The sequence below is a fragment of the Peromyscus eremicus genome, chromosome 2, assembly GCF_949786415.1.
Source record: "Peromyscus eremicus chromosome 2, PerEre_H2_v1, whole genome shotgun sequence".
Lineage (NCBI taxonomy): Eukaryota > Metazoa > Chordata > Mammalia > Rodentia > Cricetidae > Peromyscus > Peromyscus eremicus.
The window spans coordinates 18,707,650-18,732,097 of NC_081417.1; the positions used below are offsets into that span (position 1 = coordinate 18,707,650).

General features: G+C 40.3%; 1 pseudogene; it reads right to left on the reverse strand.

Moving 5' to 3' along the window:
* Positions 1-4,266: 4,266 nt before the first annotated feature.
* LOC131904469 (serine/threonine-protein kinase D3-like) lies at positions 4,267-22,835 on the reverse strand (annotated as a pseudogene).
* Between the last annotated feature and the right edge of the window lie 1,613 nt (positions 22,836-24,448).

The following is a 24,448-nucleotide window of genomic DNA, read 5'->3' on the forward strand; positions in this document are numbered from 1 at the left end:
TTTAGAAACATAGCAAGATAGAAAATTAAGACAAAATCATGGCTTTTCTATAAACAATGATAAAGACGCTGAGGAAGAAATCTGAGGAGCAAGCCTGCAAAGAACATCCCTTTACAGAAACCTAAGAAGTAGAAGATCTTCTCCATGAGAACTTTAAAACATTGAAGAAAAAAAAGGAAAAATTCTCCATGCTCACAGATATGAAGAATTAATATTCTGAAAATAGTTATACTACCATACTACCAAAAAGATCTATCAGTTCAATTCAGTTCCGTCAAAATTATAGTGCCAATCTCCACAAAAACAAACAAAAATCTTAAATTTGACATGAACAATATGCCACAAATAGTCAAAACAACTCCAAGAAAAAGAGTAATGCTGGAGGTATCACCACACTTAATATCAAGTTTTACTATCAAGCCATAATAACAAAAACAAAATGGCACTAACACAAACACAGACACAAAGATCATTGGCTGTGACTGAGGGCCCATATAAACCTACGCAGCTATAGCCAGCCATCTGACTGTTTCAAAGGTGTAGAGAATATACATTGGAGAAAAGACAGCCTCTCTAAAACTAGTTCTGGAAAAATTAGATATCAGCATGAAGAATAATGAAACCAACTAGATCCCTCTTATGCCTTGTACAACTCCAGATGGATCAACGTTCTTAATACAAGGCCTAAAATTGAAACTGTTAGAGAAAAAAACAGGAAAAACATTTCCAGATAAGGAACAACAAAGGCCTTCTAAATAGTAGTACCCTGGTTGCTCTGGAAATAATACCAACAACTGACAAGGGAGACCTATCATAGTTAGGGTTTCTATTGCTGTGAAGAGACACCATGACCACAGCAACTCTTATAAAGGAAAACATTTAATTGAAGTGGTGACTTACAGTTTCAGAGGTTCAGTCCAACATCATGGCAGGGAGCATGGCTGCGTAAGGCAGACATGGCACTGGCTACATCTTGATCAGAAGGCAACAGGAAGTGGTCTCAGACACTGGGCAGCATCTTGAGCGTAGGAAACCTCAAAGCCCACCCCCATAATGACACACTTCTTCCAACAAGGCCATACCCACTCCAACAAAGTCACACATCCTAACAGTGCCACTTCCTGTGAGCTTATGGGGGTCAACTATATTCAAACTACCACAGGACCTCATGCAATTAAAAAGCTTCTGCACCACAGAGAAAATAGAAGAATGAGTGAAGAAAAGCTTATAGAAGGTGAGTCTGTCTTTGCTTGCTATACCCTTGATAGATGATTAGTATCTCAATATACATAGAATTCAGAAAACTAAGAAAAAAGAAGTTAAGCAACACAATTAGAAAGTGAGCTAATGAACAGTTCTCAAAAACTGTAATATAAATGCTAATAAACACAAAAAAACGGTCAATGTCACTATCTATAACACAAATGAAAGCCAAACTACATTGAGGTTCTATCTCATTCTACTCAGAATATCAGTTGTTAAGAAAACACAAAACAACAAATGCTGGTGAGGATGTGGACAAAAAGGAACCCTTACTTAGCTGGTTAGAATATAAATGTCTTAGTTAAGGTTCCCATCGATGCAATGAAACACCATGACCAAAAAGTAAGTTGGGTAAAAAAAAAAAAAAAGGTTTATTTATGCTGTTCATCACCAAAGGAAGTCAGGTAGGAATTCAAGCAGGATAAGAACGTGGACGCAGGAGCTGATGTAGAGGCCCTGGAGGAGTGCTGCTTACTGACTTGCTTCCCATGGCTTTCTCAGCCTGCTTTCTTATAGAACCCTGGGCCACCAGCCCAGAGATGGCCCAACTCACAATGGGCTGGGCCCTCCTCCACCAATCACTAATTAAGAAAACGCCTCACAGCTGGATCTTATGGAGACATTTTCTCAATTGAGGTTCTCTCCCTTCAGATAACTCTAGCTTGTGTCAAGTAAACAATTCCAACCACTATGAAATCAGTGTGGAGTTTTCTTAAGAAATAAAGTAGTGGAGTTTTCTTAAGAAATAAAGTAGTGGAGTTTTCTTAAGAAATAAAAGCTATCATCCATATGACCCAGTTGTACCACTCCTGGGTATTTACCCAAAGGACTACAGTTCAACATATCACAGAGATACCTGCGCATTGATTATTGCAGCACTATTCATAATAGCTAAGTTATATAACCAACCTAGGGGTCCAAAAAATGAAAGAACAGATAAAGAAAATGTGATGTGTGTGTGTGTGTGTCTGTGTATGTGCCTGTGTCTGTGTATCAATGAAGAATAATGTTTTATAACTCACAGGAAAAATAGGAAAGCAGTTGGACATACTCATAAATTTCATGGTATTTCTCAATTTTTGTACAGATATATAACACTATATATATATAGAAGTCAGGAGACTTGGTTGATTAAAGGGAAATTCAGAGCAACAGTTAGGAGGAGTAGGGTCAACATACAATGTATGCTTGTATGAAAATGTTCTTATATAACACTGTATCATGTATACTGAATACCCAATGAAAAAAATTAAAATTAGAAAAAATAGAAATGTATTATAGTTGATTCTGTTTATGTTCTAGACAAAACAGTGGTAGCTGTAACAGCTCTACCCAGTTCAGAACTGCCTTTGTTACTTACTGTGTTTGACAACTTACCCTCGCTTTGACTCCTACAAGCATGTGGTTAAAATAACAAAATGATTCCTAAGAAGGCTGCTGGGAGGGTGAAGTTAGTTTAACACATCCATAGTCTGCAGAGCAGCGTGTGGCTCATTAATGTTCAATGTTCATTAATTCTGTGTATAATGGGCATATTTTCCCTATCCTTTCTTCTTGTCACCCTATAAATACGTCTTTAATTCCTCCATGTAGAATGTGGTCAGATCAGTAGGATGCTATGCTATTCTGGAGAATGGAGTATCTCACTAAATTATGAAGAATTTATTCAGTGCTGAAGCTCATGGCCTAGGACAATTCTTCTCATGCAAAAAATACTCAATGCATGATTCTTTGTGTTGTACAGGGCCAGGTAGAATGATACATAGGAAAGAGTTGGATACTGGGAAGAATTAATGAAGACACTAGGTGCTTCAGGTGGGAAATTTGTCTTAAAAATCACTCCTGAGAGAGAAGGAGAGGAAAGAGGGAGAATATGATTTTTTTCCTACTTCACAATTTGGCTTGGCGTGGTCTGAAAGCTCCTCATCTCCTCCTTGGTAACATCCCTGCTTTTCTAAACCTGGCTGTTTATAACAGAATGTTTGCTAGCTGTCAGGTTGAATCAAAATAAATATCCACCTAGAATGAAGACAAGACATTAGAATGATTTACCAATAACATGTCAAAATACCATCTAGAGGATGCTTGAGGATAGATGAAATTGGCAGAATAAGAAACGTTTCCCTAACTCTGTACTTATTTTCTCTCTACTATATTCTCTCTTTTATAAAGAATACTCTAATTTCAGTAAAATACACCCACTCCCACCTTCTTCTTCTGGCTAAGGCCATTTGGTACAAGTACATGTTCCAAAGAACGCTCATTTGATTCCAAATTTGAAGCAGTACCTTGGAACAAAGAGGCTGAAGAAATCAATGAGCATAATGGCCACATTAATAAGAACAAGAACTTTAGAGTCTAGAACTGTGATACTCAATGCAAGCTGTTCAAAATAAATGAAGATGTAGATGCCTTTAAAAGTTCCACTCAGCATGTAAGTGAAGAAAGGCAAGGCCGGCCGGATTCGTCAGGAAATAGAAAGCTAACTGCCCCCAGCCATCTTCCTACCCAAGCTGCACGAATGAAGCCAGAACTCCGTCAAACCTTCTCTGGAGGTTTATAGTGACAGGAACGCTGTCATTCGGAGTAAATACTGCATTTGCTGATCTTCTCTGGGGCAAAACACTGGAAGTACATAAACAAATGTCACTTTGTCCATTTAGCAAGACTTCTCACATGAGCGAAATGAGATTTTCACACTGTAATTATTATAAGACATCTGAGATGATTAAGGTGTGCAGCTAAGTCTAGTCTCTGGAAAGAAGAAAATTCCTGATTTATGTCATTTTCCAATTGCCTTTTTAATGAGACATTCTTAAACGCAAAGCAACAAGCTAGCACCAGCCAATACCTGCAACACCTCTCCTACTCACGTGTGAAGCAACTGCTTGCCTCCTTCCCTGAATTAGAGCTGAAGTAGCAATCAGATGTTGTCTAGTCTAACCATTCTACCCAACAATCAACCAGAAAGAAACTGATAAAGCACTCCATCTCCAAGTCGTCTTAGAACTGGTCCAGAACTGGTCCGCAGAAGCAGGAGAAGTCTGCAAATCTGAGACAGGGCACGGGAGGTCTCAACAGAAGAGCGAACACAGCGCTGGCTGCTGCTCTCGCATTACACATGCAGCCATGCACCACCTCCAGCTGTAGCAGTCGAACAAGTAGCTGAGGAGTAGGTGCCGATTCTATCTTGGTCTCCCTCCTCCTCCTTGTTCCCATTGACCATGCTGCCAAATCCAGAACTGTCACTCCGCTGCTCTATCATTGGAAGAAGGAGGAGGTGTCTAAAAAGACCAGTACAATAATTCATTCCACCTCTTCACAATCCCGCCTGGAGTCAAGGTTATATAAAATTGACCAATAGGGCCAGGAAGGATTTAACGCAGTCCTCATGAACTGTATTTCAGGGGAGTGTATTTTCCTTGTTAAGGTGCTTCTCCTGCCACGGTTAAGCAACACCCTACTTTGAAAGCATGCTAGCAGCACGCACCACTGCATGGTTTCCTGGGTAAAGATTAACTAATATTGTCTCCATTGTGACAAGCTTTCTATTTGTGGCTAAAGACAGATGGACCTAGTTCTGTGTGTGCCTCCACTGCAACCACTCTGCCGGGAAATTCTCTCAGTTGTGGGGAAACAATCCTGAACAAGGCTAGTCCAAGGTTTATATTTCCATACTTCACTTGTACCTGAATTCTATCTCAAATTTTCAGGTATATGGTGAGAAATTTAAGAAGTCTTGTTTCTTCCTCTTCTTTTATTTTTCTAAGTCTGGGATAATCTATGAAAATCTGCTTCTGGTAATATTCTAATCCCTAATTAAAAGCACATGGCAAGCTCCAAGTGCAGGTTGTTAAATATCTCCAGAATCTTGTAATTCTGGAGCCTAAGTGACAGGTCATCAGGTAACTTCTAATGTGTAGGAGACTCTCTAGGAATGTTTTATGTTCTGGTGAGACACATTCCAAAAACCTAGGAGCAGTAAGAACTTCTCTGCAATCTAGAGACTTCTGTATGGTCACACAAAACATGAACTCACTGGTGTTTAGTCTGGGCTATACCCGCTAATGTTCTCAGTCTCTCTTAAGACCCCTTTCACATCATGCAGACATTTGCTTTTATTTGTCAGTTTACATGTTTTACTCTTCTCCTCACCAAAGTGCATACTTGTGAGGGCAGTGACCATGGAGGGTTCAAATTTTTCTCTGTGCACCCAGAATAAGGCTCAGCACATAGTAAATGCCTCAAGAATCTGATGGTATTTGTACATTTTGTATTTGAATAAGTTGTCTGCCTAGTAACTTTACCCATCACCTCTCTAAATCTGTAAATATAAATTATGAGGTAGATGGTAGAAAGTTCAGGCTTAGATCTAGACCCTTTTGGTTCAAAAAGGGGAATCTTCTAGGTCATGGAAGCAGTCATCATCATCAGAAAGCTTCACCACAGGGTGTGAAGGTAAACACCACCTCTCAGAAAAAGATAGGAAGGAATCCAAGCAGTCAGAGTGAAAGAACATCTGGGAAGCTTGAATGCAGTTCCCAAAAGTCTGGCTTTGACACAGTAGCAAAGGATAGACTCCATTATTAGAATTGTGGAAACTGGACACAGTAGCAAAGGATAGACTCCATTATTAGAATTGTGGAACCTGGACACAGTAGCAAAGGATAGACTCCATTATTAGAATTGTGGAAACTGGACACAGTAGCAAAGGATAGACTCCATTATTAGAATTGTGGAACCTGGACACAGTAGCAAAGGATAGACTCCATTATTAGAATTGTGGAACCTGGACACAGTAGCAAAGGATAGACTCCATTATTAGAATTGTGGAACCTGGGCACAGTAGCAAAGGATAGACTCCATTATTAGAATTGTGGAAACTGGACACAGTAGCAAAGGATAGACTCCATTATTAGAATTGTGGAACCTGGACACAGTAGCAAAGGATAGACTCCATTATTAGAATTGTGGAAACTGGACACAGTAGCAAAGGATAGACTCCATTATTAGAATTGTGGAAACTGGACACAGTAGCAAAGGATAGACTCCATTATTAGAATTGTGGAACCTGGGCACAGTAGCAAAGGGTAGACTCCATTATTAGAATTGTGGAAACTGGACACAGTAGCAAAGGATAGACTCCATTATTAGAATTGTGGAACCTGGGCCTGATGACCCACACCTGCAGTCCCAGCATCTAAGAGATGGAGGCCAAAACTTCAGGAATTCAAATTTGTCTTCAGCTACATAATAAGTTGAGGTCAACCAGGCTACATTAGACCCCATTCTAAAAACAAAACTAAAAAACGGGGTGGGGAGAGGTATAACCAAAACTAAGGATTATAATAAAGCCTCATGGAAAGCCACTACTTTGTAAGCTACTTTAAAAATCTAATTAAAAAGAAAATAAAAAAGAGTTTGAACAGAGGTATCTTGAATGAGTAGCTAATGCAGCTCCTAGAAGCTATAAGTTGGTTATTAATAAAAGTCCCAGTGATGAGCATTGGACACCTTCATATGAGTTGTTGGCCCAAAAACCCCATAAGACCCTAAAACAATACAGGCTATTGTCATTGCTCTTGGTTGCCCACGAGAATTACACAGTAAGGCCCTGTTGCTGAAGACACAATATATTTTGGTTATAGGATGTAGAGAAATCAAGCTGGGACTGAGCAAGAAGCTTCCTCCCTCCTGGCTAGCTTCCACAGAGCATTTTCGTGCACACATAGTTTTCCTCAAGAATACTACCTTCTCCTATCTGTCTGACTTACTTGTCTGAGGAACACAGGTCTACTGTGATCAGCCTCATTTTAGGACAAGAAGGTAGAGCCCATGTGGAAGCTCAGACCTGTATGTATGTGGATTATGAACTTAAATCCCATGATCATCTGTGTTGGGTTGGGTGTGTTTTCTGAAAGAAGCTGCAGCCTGCTTTCTGTCATGTTTTCCATATAGTACTTCAATTTCCTGTCTTCATCTTCATAGACAGCCATGTCCTCAGGATCTGGGGCCCAGGTTTGAACATGTGATCACAAGAGGGAAAGGTCTCAGGGGTGTGCAAAGATGACCTAACACATTAATTGGCTACTTTAATGTTTAATTCATCATGTTTTCATTTTCTGCAGAGGAAAAACAAAAATTCATGAAGTTGAGCAATAGAGTTAAGAGCATTGGTGCCTAGGATCTGGTTTCTTCATGATTCAGTTCTACTGGACATACAGTGAGTTATATAAAACCACATATAAATAAAGCACTCATCTAAGAACATCTGGAAATCCAGGGCTGCAGAAAGTTATAATGGCCAGAGTTCAGCAAAGGATATGTCATTGACCATTGTCACTATCTCCAGGCTCCTGTTCACAGAGATACTGATTTAGACTAACATGGGATGGTTTGAATGATAATGACCCACATGGACTCATATGTTTGAATATTTGGTCCCCAGTTGGTGGAACTGTTTTGGGGAAGATTAGGAGGCCTGGTCTTATTGGAGGAAATTTGTCACTGGGAGTGGGCTTTGAAGTTCAAAGGACTCATGCCATCTCCAGAGTGTTTTCTGCTTCCCGTCTGTGGACCAGGATATGCACTCCCAGTTGCTGCTCCAGCATTATACCTGTCTGCCGCCATGATGGTGATGGATGCTTATCCCTCTGGAACTGTAAACCTCAAATAAACCCTTCTGTAAGTTGCCTTGGTCATTGTGTTTCATCGCAGCAGTAGAAAAGTAACTAATACAGAGCATGTGTCTACAGTGGTGCTGTTGGAAGGGAGAGAGCTCTTGTTTGAAAATGTTCTTTGCCATTGGAAATACATTATCCATCATTAATCAAGCCCTTTGGGAGACCAGACACTTTTAATCCCTGAATCTTTTAGCAACTCCTATCCCTATCTCTTGGGTGAATGAATTTAAATCTAAATATCAAAAATAAAAGCCAGAGGAATACTCCAGAGGAAATGACAAAAGTTTATTTGAAGACCGAGTACTACAGAAACGCACAGTAGTATTGCATTTTGTCTAAAGCGGGGACCTCCTGGCTCTAGGTGACATAGTGCTTTTGAGTTTACAGTGAATTTGTGAGTGCTCAAAAAAAAAGAAAAAAAGAAAACTCATCAAAAATAGTATTTTTGTGCAATTGATTTGTCAGTGCAGTCACTATTCAGAGTCCTCTCCAGACCAGCTGCTCATTGCCCCACACTGGAGCTCTGAAACCTGGGGAGATGTTTATGGCCCCAGGAGCTCATAAAGTAAAACTGTGAAAATATTCCTGCTGACAATGCAGCAGGGACTCTAAAAACTAATTAGATGTAATAGCCTTGTCCACACAAACTGTGTACTCCAGTTAGAAAGCACACTTCCTGACACACATACTTGCCCCAGGAAACAGTGGTGTGATAATGCTCATGCTCTGGAGATAGAATCTGTGTCTTTCTAGGAATTTAATGCCACCTTCCTGACTTGATATACATCTTTGATAAATGACATAAATCATATGCATCAGTTATTTACCCACCTTTCTATACTAAACTGCCTTAGGGACAGAAGAGGCTATAACATGAGTCATGGTATCTGCTCCATTGCATTTTGCAGCTTAGGCAACTATATTCCATTTCTATTAAGAACTTCATACTTACAATTACAAACAATGCACTTCCAGAATGCAGTATTACTTACCCTTCATAGTCACCCTGTGTGATTGATGTTATCCCTATTTCAGACCTGAGGTTTCTCAGGTGCCTGCAATGCAAAGCATTGGTATTAGAGAAACCTAAGTCTAAACACCCTTAAGAAACTGACTTCCAACGGAGAATGATACAAATAAGTAAATGAGATGTACCCAAGGAGCCTAGATATAGTACCTGGAGGCAGGGAAGTTAAGAGAACTCCTGAAGATGAGAAAAACTGTAGTAAGATTCAGATAACCAGATGAAGGTAGCCATGCAGAAAGCTGGCAAGCAAGGTGTGTTCCAAGAAAAGCAGCAAATATAATACCTAAAACAGTAGTGAGCAGAGAGTACATTGGAGGCCAGCATGGATACTGTCTATACGAAGAGAGGAACAAGGAAATAGAATATAATAGTACATTTAATAGACAGCCTGGGCCCTGACCACACTCTAGCAAGGAGCTAGATTTAGCCCAATTGCAATAAGAAGCAGTCAGATGAGTGACATAACAATAATGAAACACAGCATTTCAGAGCTCAATAAACTGATCCAGGCTGCTTGCATTCAAATCCTACTCCTGTAATTACTGGCAATGTATCCTTACCAAGCTCCTCATTTCTCTATCCTTTAGTTTTCTAATCTATGGAATAGAAGCAGATATAATAGCCATCTCAATGGGTGTAAATGGACAAGTGCAAGCAAGCTCAGGAAAGGGTCTGGAAGATAATAACAACACGTGTTAGTTATCATTACGGGTTTGGAGAAGGCATTCCAACAGCTTTGTGAGGTGGGACTCTAATGGCCAATAGTGGAGGCAGAGGTAACAAATAAGGGGGCTGTTTCTGTATCTAGGTGATAAATGGTAGAGGCACAGTCTGGAGCTAAAGTAGTGGAAATAGTGAGTGGTTGGAATGAGAATCTATTCGGTATGCTTTGCCAACAAGACTTACTCACACAGAAAAAGTGTGGTGTGAGACAGAGTCAGTTTTGACTCTCATGTTATGATTGTTTTTCCCAAGAACAGTGTGAACAGTGGTGTTCTGAATCCTTGCTATATACCAGGGCCAGGGCACCAGTGTTTTGCTGACTGGTGGTATCTTGCTAAAAATCCAAAGGATGTAAATATCCATGCCTAAATGCTGGGAGAGAGAGCTCTACCTATAGGGCAAATAAGCTGTGGGACTAGATGGAAACAACAAATAGCAGAATGGTAACGAGAGAGAAGAGAGTCAAGGAGTATAAACTGAGAATCTCATTTTAATGTCACAATCACAGTGGAAAATTAATCAGCTAAGACAGAAGGAAATTGAGATAAATATCCCAGAAGCCTAGAAAAGACACAATATCAAAACAGAGCACATGTGTCAAATATATCAGAAACACCAAAATAAAAAAGGAAGATGGAAATGTCAAATGTTGACTTTGGCTGTGTAAAGATAGTTGGTGACCTCAATAGTCAGAAACAGAATATGAAAGTGAGATAAGTACTGATGTTAATCTAGAACTGGAATGAGTGAAGGAAATTCTGATTATACCTGAGATCTTGATCTATGAAATGAGGAAATAAGAATTTAGAGAGGGGAAGTGGCTTGCTTCAGGAAGCAATCAGCAAAGACTATGTAAGAAGATGTCTGTGTTTTCATGAGCAAATGATGCAGACCTACATGTGCTCAAGAATGGAAACTACAAGTTGTCACAAAATGCTGAGAGCACAGACTATTTTGATCCTATTTCAATTGTGTGATGTATTTTGGATACTGGTTTGAAAGCATCTTTTTGTCATGAGAAAATGGAAGGAAACATTTGAAAGGAAGAAAAGGCTAACCATCTACCAGTGTACATTGCATAAGTGCCTGGGATGAGGAAAATGGAAAGAGCTGTGATGGGAAATTGTGCAGAGCTGTGAAATGCAAGAGGAAACTTTCAAAGAGCAGCTGATGCAGGCACAGAAGTCTAGAGAGTCATCCCCCACTTGTTCAAAGCAGAAAACACATTCTGTGCCTTAAAAAAAATTCAGGGTAGAAAACTCTTACAAAAAAGAACAAAGACAATGTGTTCAAACTTCCTTTTATTTGAAATAGGAAGTGATCCTTTCCAAAAAGCTTAATTTTGGCTCTGGTGAGCTCTCCTTTTAACCACCAGTAACAGCATAATTATAATCAATGTGTGTTTATATTTCACTTTTGGAAAAGGGAAACTATTTTGTCCTTAGTTCCTTAAAGGAATTAATGAGATACCCTTATAGTTAATTATAAAATGATCTTTTTTTCCAGCTCTATCTTTAAATATACTTGCAAAATAGATACTCTCATAACCTTGTGACCAGGTTATTTTTGAAAGGTAAGGTATTATGTAAGTTGTAAGAATTTAATAGTTTAGCTAAAGTAAAAATAAAAAAAAAAAGTAGCATGAATGACAGGACCCCAAAGACTATGATATAAATTGTAGTTCTAGTAATTTGCTTGGAAGTTATTTCCAAGAAAACCCCTAAAGATATCTAATCTCAATTATGATTCCAGAAAGCTTCCCTTTAAGGTTCTCCTCTCAGAATTAAGGTGAGTGTGATAGGTAAACGGTGCTGGTGGCGGCGCTGGTGGTGGTGCTGGTTACCATGTGGAAAGGTCACAGTCATGATAGAACCCACTGTTAGCTTTTAGAGCTTTATTAGGAGGGGAAAGGGGGGAAGGGAAAGAGAAGAGAGCCAGGCCTGGTGGGGAAGGGGAGAAGGAAGCAGAGCAGAGAGTAGGGAGCAGAGAGGGAACAGAGAGAGAGGGTGGGGGTTCACGTCCAGCTTTTTAAGGCACAGATTGTGTGACCACAAGGTGGGTACATAGTCACCAGAGCCCGCCAATGACATAAGAGGCAAGACTCCGAGCTGTGCATGTGCGGGAGTGAGGACAGGATCCTAACGAAGTGAGCATAGAAGATGAGAAGACACAGTAGTTTATGACACCCTGACCAGCTGAAGACATGCAGAGAAGTGTGTGACTCGGCAGCAATTCTATCTAACTCCCAAGTGCCAAAGAAATAGCAATGGAGTGGAATATGGAATCATGGGCCCAAATGAGTCTGGTTTTCCATCTGCTTCTTCCATTTTGTTTGATTTTCTTCTGTGACGCTTTCATTTTCCAACATGGTAGACATCTCACCAGGTTGCTACTAGATACAAGCTCTTGAAGAACAATTAGTAGATCTAGCAGTTATGAAATTTTAAAAAAAAAAAAGATTAAAAACATTACCTGGGGGGAGACAGCTAAGTATGTAAAGTCCTAGGCTTGCAAGCATAAGGACCTGAGTTTGAGCCCCCAAACACACATTTTAAAAAAGCCAGGTACAGTGGCCTGCACTTGTCATTCCACCACTGGAGAGGCAGAGTAAGGCACACTCCTGGGGCTCAGTAGCTAGCCAGCCTAGCTAACCAGGTGATCCATAGTGAGAGACATTGTCTAAAAGCAAAATGACGGTGCCAAGGCTTGGGGCACACTAAAGAAGAAGATGCAGAGAAAGCATGAGAGTAAAATCATAGAGTGGAGTGCTACACAATTCTGTCTTCAAAACATGGCATAGCTGTCACACCCCTGAACCCACAACATCTGTCCTTACCTGCACAAGACCAAGCTAGGCAAAACCCCAGCTTAAACAGAGTAGATGATCACCAGGCCACACGCCATGGCAGTTAAGAGTTGCTGTGGAAGGGAGAACCTTTCATTCGTTTATTAGAATGTGGCCATTGATAGATTTCCCACACTCCACAGGGTGTCCTCATACCCATGCACCTATGAACTTAGTGAGTCATCAAAAAATAGAGACATGAAATTAGAAGAGGGCATGTTGGGGGCATATGGGTAGAGTTGAAGAAGGGAAATGGTATAGATATGAAAATATTTCATTATATACATGTATGACATTTTCAAAAATAAAACTTATGAATAGAAAAAATTTTAAAGGTGAAAGGAAACTATAGTTGTCCAGTGATCTACACACACACACACACACACACACACACACACCTGCACACAAACATATATCCACATAAACAGAAACAGCTGCTTTAGATTAATTTCTGTGGCTGTGATTAATACCAGATAAAAAACAACTTAGGAAAGAGAGAATTTATTTAGTTTACAGTTCCAGATTATAATTTACTATTGTGCGACGTCAGGTGGAGCTTGAAGCAACCAGTCATATCACACCCATAGCTGAGAGCAGAGAAAAAAAAATTCATGCATGCCTATCATGCTCATGCCCTCCCTATATACATATGCAATCCAGGCCCATCCTGTGTGGCCCACAGCGGGCTGAGTCTTTCCACATCAATTAACAGTTAAGACAATCCTCCATAGACTTGCCCTCAGGCCAACCTCATCTAAACTGTTCTTCAGTTAGACTCCTCTTCCAAGTGATTCTGGGCTGTATCAAGCTGTCAATTAAAATTAACCATCACAACTTCATGCCTTGTTAACTTGACATACACATTACTTTAAGCCCTAACCTATCCTTTTCCCTGAAGACCCATGTTTAATCTCATAATATAAAATACAATTCAACTTTAAATGTACTCATAGTCTTTAAAACTTCTAACAGTTTAAAGATCTTAAATCTCTTTACTGTGAGCTCCTGTAACAAAGAAAAATATTTGCAAGATATAATGGCACAAGGCAAACACTCTCATTTGAAAATGGAAGAATCAGAGCATAGTAAGGAATTAACAAACCAGAAAACCAAAATCCAGAATGGAAAAGCCCAACTCCTGTAGTTCCACACCCTATAGCTGGGGCTGCTGAAGCAATTTGCTGGACTCCAAAGGATTTGCATAGTCTAGCGCTCCAACTCTGCCACCTACAGCACACAGCTTCACTCATAGGCTTACGTCCGCTCCACTCAAAAACTGCAGCTTTCCGTGGAGACTGCCACACAGTCTTGGAATCTCCAAAAGTTTTGGGTCCTCATTGCAACTGAGGCTTTGCCTTCACAGCTCCATAAAATCACACTTCGGGGCCACTTTGCAGGAACCCTGAATGACACCACCACACAGTACCTGGCCTAAGCTAATCTCTGTGGCCCCTCAGTCTTGCATCATTGCCCTTCAAGCCAGTACAATGTAGATAGCGTTTATGACATTGCCTAGTTCTGCTGCTTGCTTGAAATGTAGCACAGTTACATCAGTGATTGTTGACCCCAAAAATACACTTTCTTGTTGTCCTAGTACAAGGCAGGCTTCTTTATAGTTGTCCTGATTTCTCTATCAGTTAGACTTGCTGTTTCAGCACCAGCCTGACTTTGCCATGCTGAAAGGTCCTCTACTAAACGAAGTCTATTTTCTTGTAAGTACATTTCACCCAAGTTCTTAGGACAAGGGCAGAACAAAGCCGTATTTTCGGCCAAAATGTCATGAGAACAATCCCTATCCCAGTTCCTCTTACAGTCTTTCTTCTCCTCTGAAACCTAATGATCCAGGCCTCCACTGCCCACAGTTCTACCAGCATTAGAGTCTTCTAAGCTCCCACTATAAGGTAAAGATCTAATACCATAATTCAATTGCTATGGATATCGCTCTGTATAAATAAACTGATTGGCCAGTAGCCAGACAGGAAGTATAGGCGGGACTAACAGAGAGGAGAATTGAGGGAATGGGAAGGCAGAGTGGGAGACTGCTGGAGCCGCCGCCAGGACAAGGAAGATGTAAGGTACTGGTAAGCCACGAGCCACGTGGCAAAATATAGATTAATAGAAATGGGCTAAATATAAGAGTAAGAGCTAGACAAAGATAGGCCTGAGCTAATGGCCAAGCAGTTTAAATAATATAAGCGTCTGTATGTTTATATTATAAGTGGGCTCTGGGACTGGCGGGACTTGGCAGGACCTGGCGTGAAAACTCCAGCTACATTCAATGGCTTTTTCTATCCAGTGTGTATCAAATACCTGCATGCTCTTCCAGAAGACAACTCCAAAGTCTCAAAAAGACACATAGCTGGCTTATCACAGTAGCAGCTCCACTTCCTTAGCAGTTTCTGCCCTTCAGTTTATTTCTGTTTCTCTGATAAAATATCCTGACCAAAAAGAAGATCAAACAAAAACAAAAATAAGAAGGAACAACTTAGAAGAGAAAGGTTTGCTTGTCTTATTCAAGATTGTTCCCAAAGTGACGGTCTGTGACCTGGAATTGCAAGCCAAATAAACCTTTTCTGCCCTAAGTTGCTTTTTGTGAGATATTTTTAATTCATTCTTTGAGAACTTTTTAAATTTAAATATATTTTGATCATATTCTTCTCCTCCCTCAAGTACTTCCAGATCTTCTCCCCCTCCCTACCTATTCAACTTTAATTTCATTCTCAAAAACCAACAAAAACCTAATGCAAAACACCCCAAAACCAAGAAAACAAAATAAAACCATAGAGGATAAACAAAACAAACAAACAAAAATAAAAACAAAACAAAACAATAAAACATAATCAAATAAAGGCACACAAAAAAACTGTGGCATCCATTGCATGTTGGTCAACCACTCCTGAACATTAGGCCTGTTCTGGAGTGGTTGATATACCCAGTGACATTCTATTATAGAAAACTGATTTTCTCTCTCCCAACAGTTGTTAACCTTTACCCTAGTAACTAGGTTTTCATTCATTCATTTATTTTTAAAAATATAACAAAATAAAATATAATGGGATCAAACAAAATCTATCACTTTGGAATTGGACAAGACAAACAAACCAACAGAAGAAAAAGAGACCAAGGAAAAGATCAAATCAGAGACCCACTCACTGGCACACTCAGGAGTCCCATAAAAACACTAAACTGGAAGTCATCACATAAATGCAGAGGACCTCATGCAGACCTGTGCAGGCCCTGTGCATGCTGCCTCAGTCTGTGTAAGTTCAGATGAGTTTGGTTCATGCTGATTTGTTTTCTTTGTGTCCTCCAATCCCTCTGGTTTTTACGCTTTTTCTGCCTCCTCTTCCACAGGGTTGCCTAAGCCCAAAGGGGAGGGATTTGATGGAGATATCCATTTAGGGCTGTTCCAAGGTCTCTCACTGTCTGCATAATATCTGGCTGTTGGTCTCTATATTTCTTCCCATTTGCTGCAGGAGTAAGTTTCTCTGACAATGGCTGAACAAGGCACTGTGAGTATAACAGAATGTCATTAGGAGTCCTGCTATCATTTTTGTCTTTTCTTTATACCAGTATTATTTGGTTTTCCCCTAGGTCCTTGATCTATCTAGTCTCAGGTTCTTGGCCACCCAAGCAGTATCAGATATGAGTTATAACTCATGGAGTGGGACTTAAGTCAAATCAGTCATTGGTTGGTTACTCCTGCAAGCTTTGCACCACCTTTACCCTAACGTATCTTGCAGGCCATACACCACTGTAGATAAAGGGTTTATGGCTAGCTTGGTTCTTATGTTACTCTTTTAATAGAGTGCAAAGTACCTTTCTGTACCAAAGACACTGGAACATAGAGGTAAAGGCTCTAAGTAGGCACCAGCTCAACATCTCCATGTTTAATATGGGTGTTGTCTTCAGCAATGGGGCCTTGTTACCAGTTTGTAAAGAGCAACCTGCAGTTTTGGCAATAGCATGGGTTGTTTGTGAACTATACTCCATCCCCCAGCATCCTTATCTTACCCAATCTCTGCTACAATTCAGTAAGGCCAAATAACTAACTTAAATCTAATGTGAGTAGACAACAATTGTCCCTGGCCCATGAGAAACCTCTCAGGGAGATGCCTTCATATTATTCGCATTCCATTCCAACTGGCAAGGATGGTGAAACAGAGCACACTAAGCTGAAGATGGCATTCTTACATTTACCTCCAGCACCAAATTATTTGAAAAAGCAGAATTTCCTTGCTAACTTGTGGCGTTACTTATTCTGTTATAAAGGGATAGAGAATGAACTTTAGCTGAATTTGAGCCATTACATCTTAAGTGAATTTGCAATAGCACTTTAGCCTACTCCAGTTTGTATAAGTAGCTCTTACTGGTTGCCTCATTTCTCTGAAGAGTTATAGCTTATGGGACATCTTTAAATTATATTGCTCCATAAGGAACTAATATCTAGGAGGTAACTTGGGGCTAAAGATGCTTATTTGCATGTTTGGTATGAATTCCTGTGAGTTTGTCTCAATGACACTAAAAATGATCAAATCTCTCTAAGAAGGCACTTTAAACCTCACTTATATGCTATGAATCTCCAGCAGTCCTGTGTTCTACCCTATACACATCAGTGTAAGGGACTCCTAGCTATGGATGTAGAGGTCAGTGGTACAGATTCTGAACTTGGGGGGAGATAACACAGCAGGTGCTTACATGCCATTTTCTTTGACTTAAAACTTTTCAGTGGCAACTGATTTTAGAAATTAAATAACTTGAATGCAGAATTTGACATTTCCAAACTTGATCTGTATTGTGAAAGTGAGTTTCATAAATAGTAATACCTTCAACAAATATTTCATTTTTGTTGATTTTCAGAGAATGGTTTGAATATAAATCCACTGGACACAAGAACCTTGCCTAGGACAATAACTATGGTCTGTATTTGCATTTCCTTCTATAACATCATACAACACAGACCATTAACAGTATTATTTTAATTCCCAGCTTGGTAAAATTCTGCATCTCATTTTCAATACATGTATAAGCAGACCCACCTGTAAGTAATTTCTTTAAATTATTTGTCAGTTACAACTGAGATTGAAGTTTCTGTTTTTAATTAGAGCAGTTTCTTGCTTTGCTTTAACATAAATTTTATCACCAGTATTGAAGTACACAATATAACAGCTCTCAAACGGCAGAGTGCCTTTGAAATCCAAACTCTTAGACCTAGATTAATTCTGATTGGCTTGTGATTTGGCTTTTGCAGTATCCACTTTGGGCTGTGACTTGGCCTTTGATTGTCGTACTTCATTGTTTCCTCTCCTGAATGGAAATAAGATTTGGGGCTAACTCTCTTAAGAAAATGTTCATGGCCAGTCATGTGTTAGCTCTGTGTGAACAGTGTGGAATACAGTCCTTCACTGTTTCCTGGATGTTGATGAGGTACGGACCATTATTTTTGTTTTAGAGACAAGGAAACTGGGAGTTGGTGAAGTTAAGGAATTGGCCCATGGTCACACAGAAAAGTAAGTACTGGAAGAGGAAACAGCCAACAAAATCAACTAAGCTGGATTGTCCTCTCCATACACTGCGTTGTTCATACTGTTCATGGAATATTTCCAAACACGGTTGCTCCATTAGTAACTAGTGTCTCCACATCACATAACCAATGTAGAAACTCAGGCCTCCAAAGAGACAGACAAGAATGGCAGAGGGATTTGATTTCATTCTTTCATCCTCACCCGGACACCCCTAACCACAGCACCGTTCCGTTATTCTGTGGCATTGTGAGACGGCTCACCAGAATTGCTCCACTTTGGAATACCTATTGGATTCCGGTCTGATTTCTATTTGATTTGGGAAGCTATGTTTGTTGGTTGGTTGGTTAGTTGGCTTTGCATTAGTTTTGTTTTGTATTAGTTTTTATTGGGTGATATTGAGCCTTAACCAATATGTAGCCACTTTACTTCTTCTCTTTCATACCTGATTTTCTTGAAATGTGGTAAGTTAGTCTATATAAACCCACACTCTTCAATGAGATTTAATATGTGTTATTGGGTTTGTTTTTATTTCTCAGGAAAGCCTATTTGAGGACCAAATTGAAAATGTGAGTAATTTATTGGGGTAGTACCCATGAAAGATAAAGGGAATTAGGAGTAGACAAAGAGATACTATTTATAGCTAAGTACAGCTGACATTGGAGAGTGTGTGAAGAAAGTGAAAGAAAGGATGAGTTGTAGGGAATGCTTCAAGCTGTGGTACAACTCTAAAAAGCCGCAGACATTACCATGGGATATTAGCACAAGGCTTGCCTATGGAATAATCATGAGTTGGATATAATGGGCAGTCCCATGTGACTCAATAAAGCCTGGCCATTGGCCACAAACTCCCAAAGTGAGGGTGTCCTCAACTCAAACACTGCAACAGATTCATGAGGACTAGTCCTAGAGAATGGAATAATAAACCCCAAGGTTACAGGTTCTAAATAGGATCCAAGTACAGATGATGTAAAGGGTTTGTTGAAAAAGGGATCCCAAGAAACATCAGTAGCAAGTGAAGAAACAACTCACAGAAGGAAGACCAATAAAATGTGTTTGATCATGCTTGTTCCCTGTTGCTGTCGTGGCAAACAACTCAAACCCTGATGGCTTTAATTTAATAGCATAAAAACACTTTGTTGTTTTTAAATATTTTTATTCTTTAAACATTTTATATAGATTCATACAATGCATTTTGATCATTTTTACCTCTATTTCTCCCCCTAACTGTCAGGATCTCACTCCCTAATTTTGAGTCTCTCTTTAAAAAATAACCCAGAGTCCAGATGCTGCTGCCCATAACTTCCTGGGGATGGGGCCATCAGTGCATGGTTGACCATAACCTTAAAGAAGATCAAGTTGCCCTTCCCTGCTGTGTAATATTTGTTTAACCAGGCAAAGATGTGTTGCATTTGTGCACACTGCATTTACTAACTGTGTAAAGATGTGTTGCATTTGCGTTAATTAAATAAAGTTAACCTGGACCCATAGAGGCAGGGTTACCAACTGGTTAACAGGAAGGGCCAGGGAGGAGACTGGCATGGGTTTTTTTAGTTGGGGTGGTGTGGAAGGGAGTGGCTTCCAGTTGCCAGCAAAGAGAGAAAGTTAAACCGTTGCTACTCAAACTCTCTAAGCTCACAAGTTATCACCCTAGCCTTTGCATCTCAAGTTTTATTAAAACGATAGAAATTTAGTTAGAACTGACTTTAGTGGCAGCAACAGAGCCATTGTCTGGGGGAACAGAACTCCCCCCAGGCTAAGGCCTTGGCAGCCAGGCCTCTAGCAGTTTAAAGTGTAGCCACTGTAAGGAAGGTAAAACAACACCCCACAGAAGCCCTCAGCTAGAACAGGGGTGTGTGAACCACTCCCCACTGGAATGGTGATTGGTCCGATCTTGTGCAGGTAGCCACAGCTGCGGAGAGTTCATGAGCACAGCTGATTCATCAAGTCCAAAAGATTCTGTTCATGCTGGTCCTCCCCAACTCTGGCACATGCACTCTTTCTGCCCCTCTTCGCGATGGCCCCTGAGCCTTAGGGAGGAGAGGAGGTATGATACTGGCTGTCTCATTTGCGGATGAACACTCCTCAGCAACCTACTCTCCGCACTTTGACCAGCTATGAATTTCTCAGTTAACTGCCGTCCTCCATGCAAGGAAATTTCTCCGAGGAGGTCGGAACACTGAAGCAATCTAACTTCGTGTTATTCTTAAAAAGGCTTACGAGAAAATATCCAGCAAATTTCAATGGCTACTGACATTTACTGACTGCTTACTATACGCCAAACATTGCCCTAAGTTCTTCTCATATATATTAGCTCATGTGGATATCTGAGAAAGTACTACTATGCAGCCTTTATACACAGAGAAACTGAGGCATGAAGAAAAAGAAGTAACTGTACCATGTTTACAGTTTTAGTGATACATGTAGCAGAACCTGGCTCTGAAGCCAGTGTTCTGAACTACTCCACTATGCTGTCTTCCTCTTCCGTTCTACTAGATCTTTATGATCCCTCCCCTTTGCTACACCAATCCAAAGAGAACGTGTATATTCACACTGTTTATACACATAAAAGCAACTGCTTCCTACCTTACTAAAGATGACTATTCAAATGCAATTCTACTTTTTTCCATCTTCAGCTGTAAATATGTTTTGAGTCATTACTCTGATGATCCTTTTGAATCTTGACAATCATTCCAGCATAACGTTTACACATTTCTGAGGGTATATAATGTCTTACTATATACCTGTATATTTCATTCTTAGTTTTAAATGTGCATCAAGTGAAAATTATTATCAAGTGTTACTAGCACATTCACATGGATGTAATTACTGAGCAGGTTGTCCCTGCTGGTACACTGGACCATCCACCCTTCCTTCACCATTGTGCTGCTCCTCCTCTTTGTGTACTTGATAGACAGTACAACCCTCATCAATGGGATATTATTGCTTGTGGATGGACTAAAAGTATTTAAAATTTATGATCAATATTTTCAGTTTTTTTAAAAAAGAATCATACCCTCATTAAATTTTTAAAAGATAACTGAGCTAATATTTTTCAAAATATTGTAAGAAGACAATGTCTTAAAAAGAAAATAAATTAGCCCTGTTATACTGACACACAGTTAACTTATCAAACTACTATAATCCTGTAACTACAGTGTTTATCATGGTCATTTCTGAAAGGCCATGGACACGCATGAGAGGGTAGTGAAGGGAGGGGGAGATGATAGATGGAGCAGAAGGGATCTTCTGCCCAGATGACTTGGAGCTTGGGAGGTATTTGAATTTTTCTGTTGAGGAATTTTCTTGCCCCGATTGTCTTCACAGTCTCCTCATCTCACTCCTCATCAAGATCAGTCAAGTCCATAAAGAATATTCTGTCTTCTGGTGGGGATGGCTCCTCTGAGTCACCAAGCCCCTGCTGCCATGATTGTTCATATTATTACTGTCAATACCCATGGGTGTTCCTGTAGTGGGTAGCCATTACAGCTTTGATCTAGAAGTTCCAACCCTCACTGAGGCTTCAGTAACCTGTCACGCCTACAAGGCGGGGCCAAGAGAGGACCTAAGACCCAAGATCCAGATGTGCAGGCTCTCTTGGTTCCTGGACCCTGGACGCTGGAGGTAGACTGAGCAGAGTTCTCCAGAGAACACCACCAGACTGTGCTACATCTTTCCCAGACCCTGTTACCTATCCCTTCATTTGTGAGTTACCCCACAAAATAAACCTCCCTTTAACTACGTGGAGTTGCCTTAATAATTTCACCAATATGTACCTGTATCAGTTCCCAGACTGGAAGGCTCTCCATTGAAAATAACCTAGCCAAGGCCATCTCTCAGTACTTTCAATGCACAGCATTTATGGCAGTTGAATTTACAATTTTTCCACTGCATTCCTCGGCAAAAGAGGCCTTTCTGTAGTCACTTGCAGTCCTGACATATTGTTGGACTGCTGTAAGAATGGACAGCAAATGTGTGTGGAACTTTGACCCTGCACAGCACTATCTTTTCCATCCAGATTGGATGACCAGGATGTAATTCTCTTACTTGGTTCTTCATGAGTATGTGACGCTTCACTGAGAAGGAGCACACATTCAGGCTGCAGGGTCTCGGAACTGAGAAGTTAGGTTCCAACAGAGATACATTTGACAGATGTCTCTTTCTTACTTCACTATAGTTATTGGAATCTTGAAGGCACATCATTTATGATAATTTAATCCACAGCCTTCCCATTTTAATCCTTGACATACCAATCCCCAGAGCATTTCACCCAAGTAATCACAAAAAGCAGGTGCTTTATAAGAATGTACATAGAGAATATGAGGGCAGATCTGAAGGTCCTCTACTGTGGCCAAGGATGACAGAACAACTTCTACAAGATCTCCTTCATGGATTTCATATCCTGAGGTAATCAGCCGCAAAATGTTTTCTGAGTTCATGTCAGAGAAAGAGAAGAATTTTATTATACATGCCAAGGAATCCACACTCTGGAAACTTCAGATGAACAATGGAGCATACAAGGTCTTTGACAGTAGAGACATTTCTTTTGATGGTAACACTTCCCACGTGAGGCCAATCTGAAGCGTAAATGAAACAGTATGCACTGAGCCTCTAGAGTTTGTGAGTGACGGGGCACTGAAGCTGCCTTTGCAGAGCTGAGCTGAGAGTCCTGTCTCGGGACTTGAACACGGAGAAGGAGTTGGAAGCACAGCAGAAAGAGGTGCAGGTAACACAGACTTCTGGGCTGATGGAGAGGAATTATTTGCAGGCATCTGCCTTTCCTTAATCTACAAAAATAGCTGTCAATGCTTTTTAGATGGTTTTGAAGAAATTTTCAAAATAACAGCAGTTAAAAAATGACTGCGCTTCTGGATGTAGACGAAAGCTGTTGAGTTCCTCAGTTGAGCTACTCAGGCCATGACAAATTCTGTTGCTGCGAGTTGAATGCACAAAAGGTCCTATTGCTCTCACCCTCAGTCCCATCAAGAACTTCATCTTTAGGACCACATCCAGATCTGTAACTCGCCTCACATCACAGTTAACATCATAAGAATACAGCTGGTCCCGATTATTTTATAAAACATCTTTGCTTATTTGAAATCTGTTCTTGTCTTTTCTGTTTCATTTCAGAAAATACCAGTTGAACGCAGTTGCTTTGTGTCAAGATGAGATCTTCTTGATTAAAAGTAGTGTTTCAGATAATCTATTCCTTCAGTAATTGGTGGGACACCTCAAACAGTCCCACCTTAAATCACCCTCTCATATGTATTCATTTCCATCTTGGGTAGGGGGGTTAACTTCCCTCTGATGAAGTATAAAACTTTTAAAGATACTACAAGCATATTTCTTTTGATGAATGAGTCCACAGAAAAAAGCTGATGTCTTCAGAAATGCTGTCAACAGAGAGGCAGTTTCGGCCCCTGGAGCAGGAATCAACAAGGCTTCATGCACCTTGCAAGATCACACCCTTTCCTCATGTCCTTCCTCCAATCCCCAAAATAAATACTTTTTTTTTTTTTTTTTTTTTTTGGTTTTTCGAGACAGGGTTTCTCTGTGTAGCTTTGCGCCTTGTCCTGGAACTCACTTGGTAGCCCAGGCTGGCCTCGAACTCACAGAGATCCGCCTGGCTCTGCCTCCCGAGAGCTGGGATTAAAGGCGTGGGCCACCACCACCCGGCCAAAATAAATACTTTTTATCTCACAATTTCTGTAGGTCAGGATCCCAGGCACAGTGTATATGAACTGGTCCTGTTGATGGTCTCACAGGACCAAAACCAAGGTGTTGGAAAGTCTTGACATTTACCTCTAGGTAAAGTTTCTAAACTTTGAGAGAGATTTTTTTTCCCCAGAGGAAAATCCCATTCAGGCTTTTTAACAGAGTATAGCACCTTAGAGTGAAGGACTAAGGCTCCATTTTTTAAGCTGGCTACCAGATAAAAGCAACCCACAGCTCATGAAACTCCCTCATGTCCTTTAGCATTGGTCTTTCCATCTCAGAGATACTAACGATGCAGCAGCTCCTCCTTTGGCACCACGTATGTCTGACTTCTGATAAATTTCTCATCTAGTCTTTGGGTCACAATTAATTAGATCAGGCATGCCTAGAGAACTTGGCTACATTCAATATCTTAAAATCAATAACCTCAATTACATCCACAAAGTTTCTTTTCCCGTGTAATTTTACAGATTCTAGAGGTTTGAGTGTAGACATCTTAGGAACCATAATTCTGCCATCTATAGTCAATAATCAGGTCACCATTCTAAACATTTGAGTCTTTACTCTGGTGTGGAACTCTAGGAGAAAGTCACAGAATAACTCTCATGTTTTTTCCACCTGGGTAGTAGAAGAAGCTAGAGAATGTACCCTTCAATGTCTGTCAGCTGAG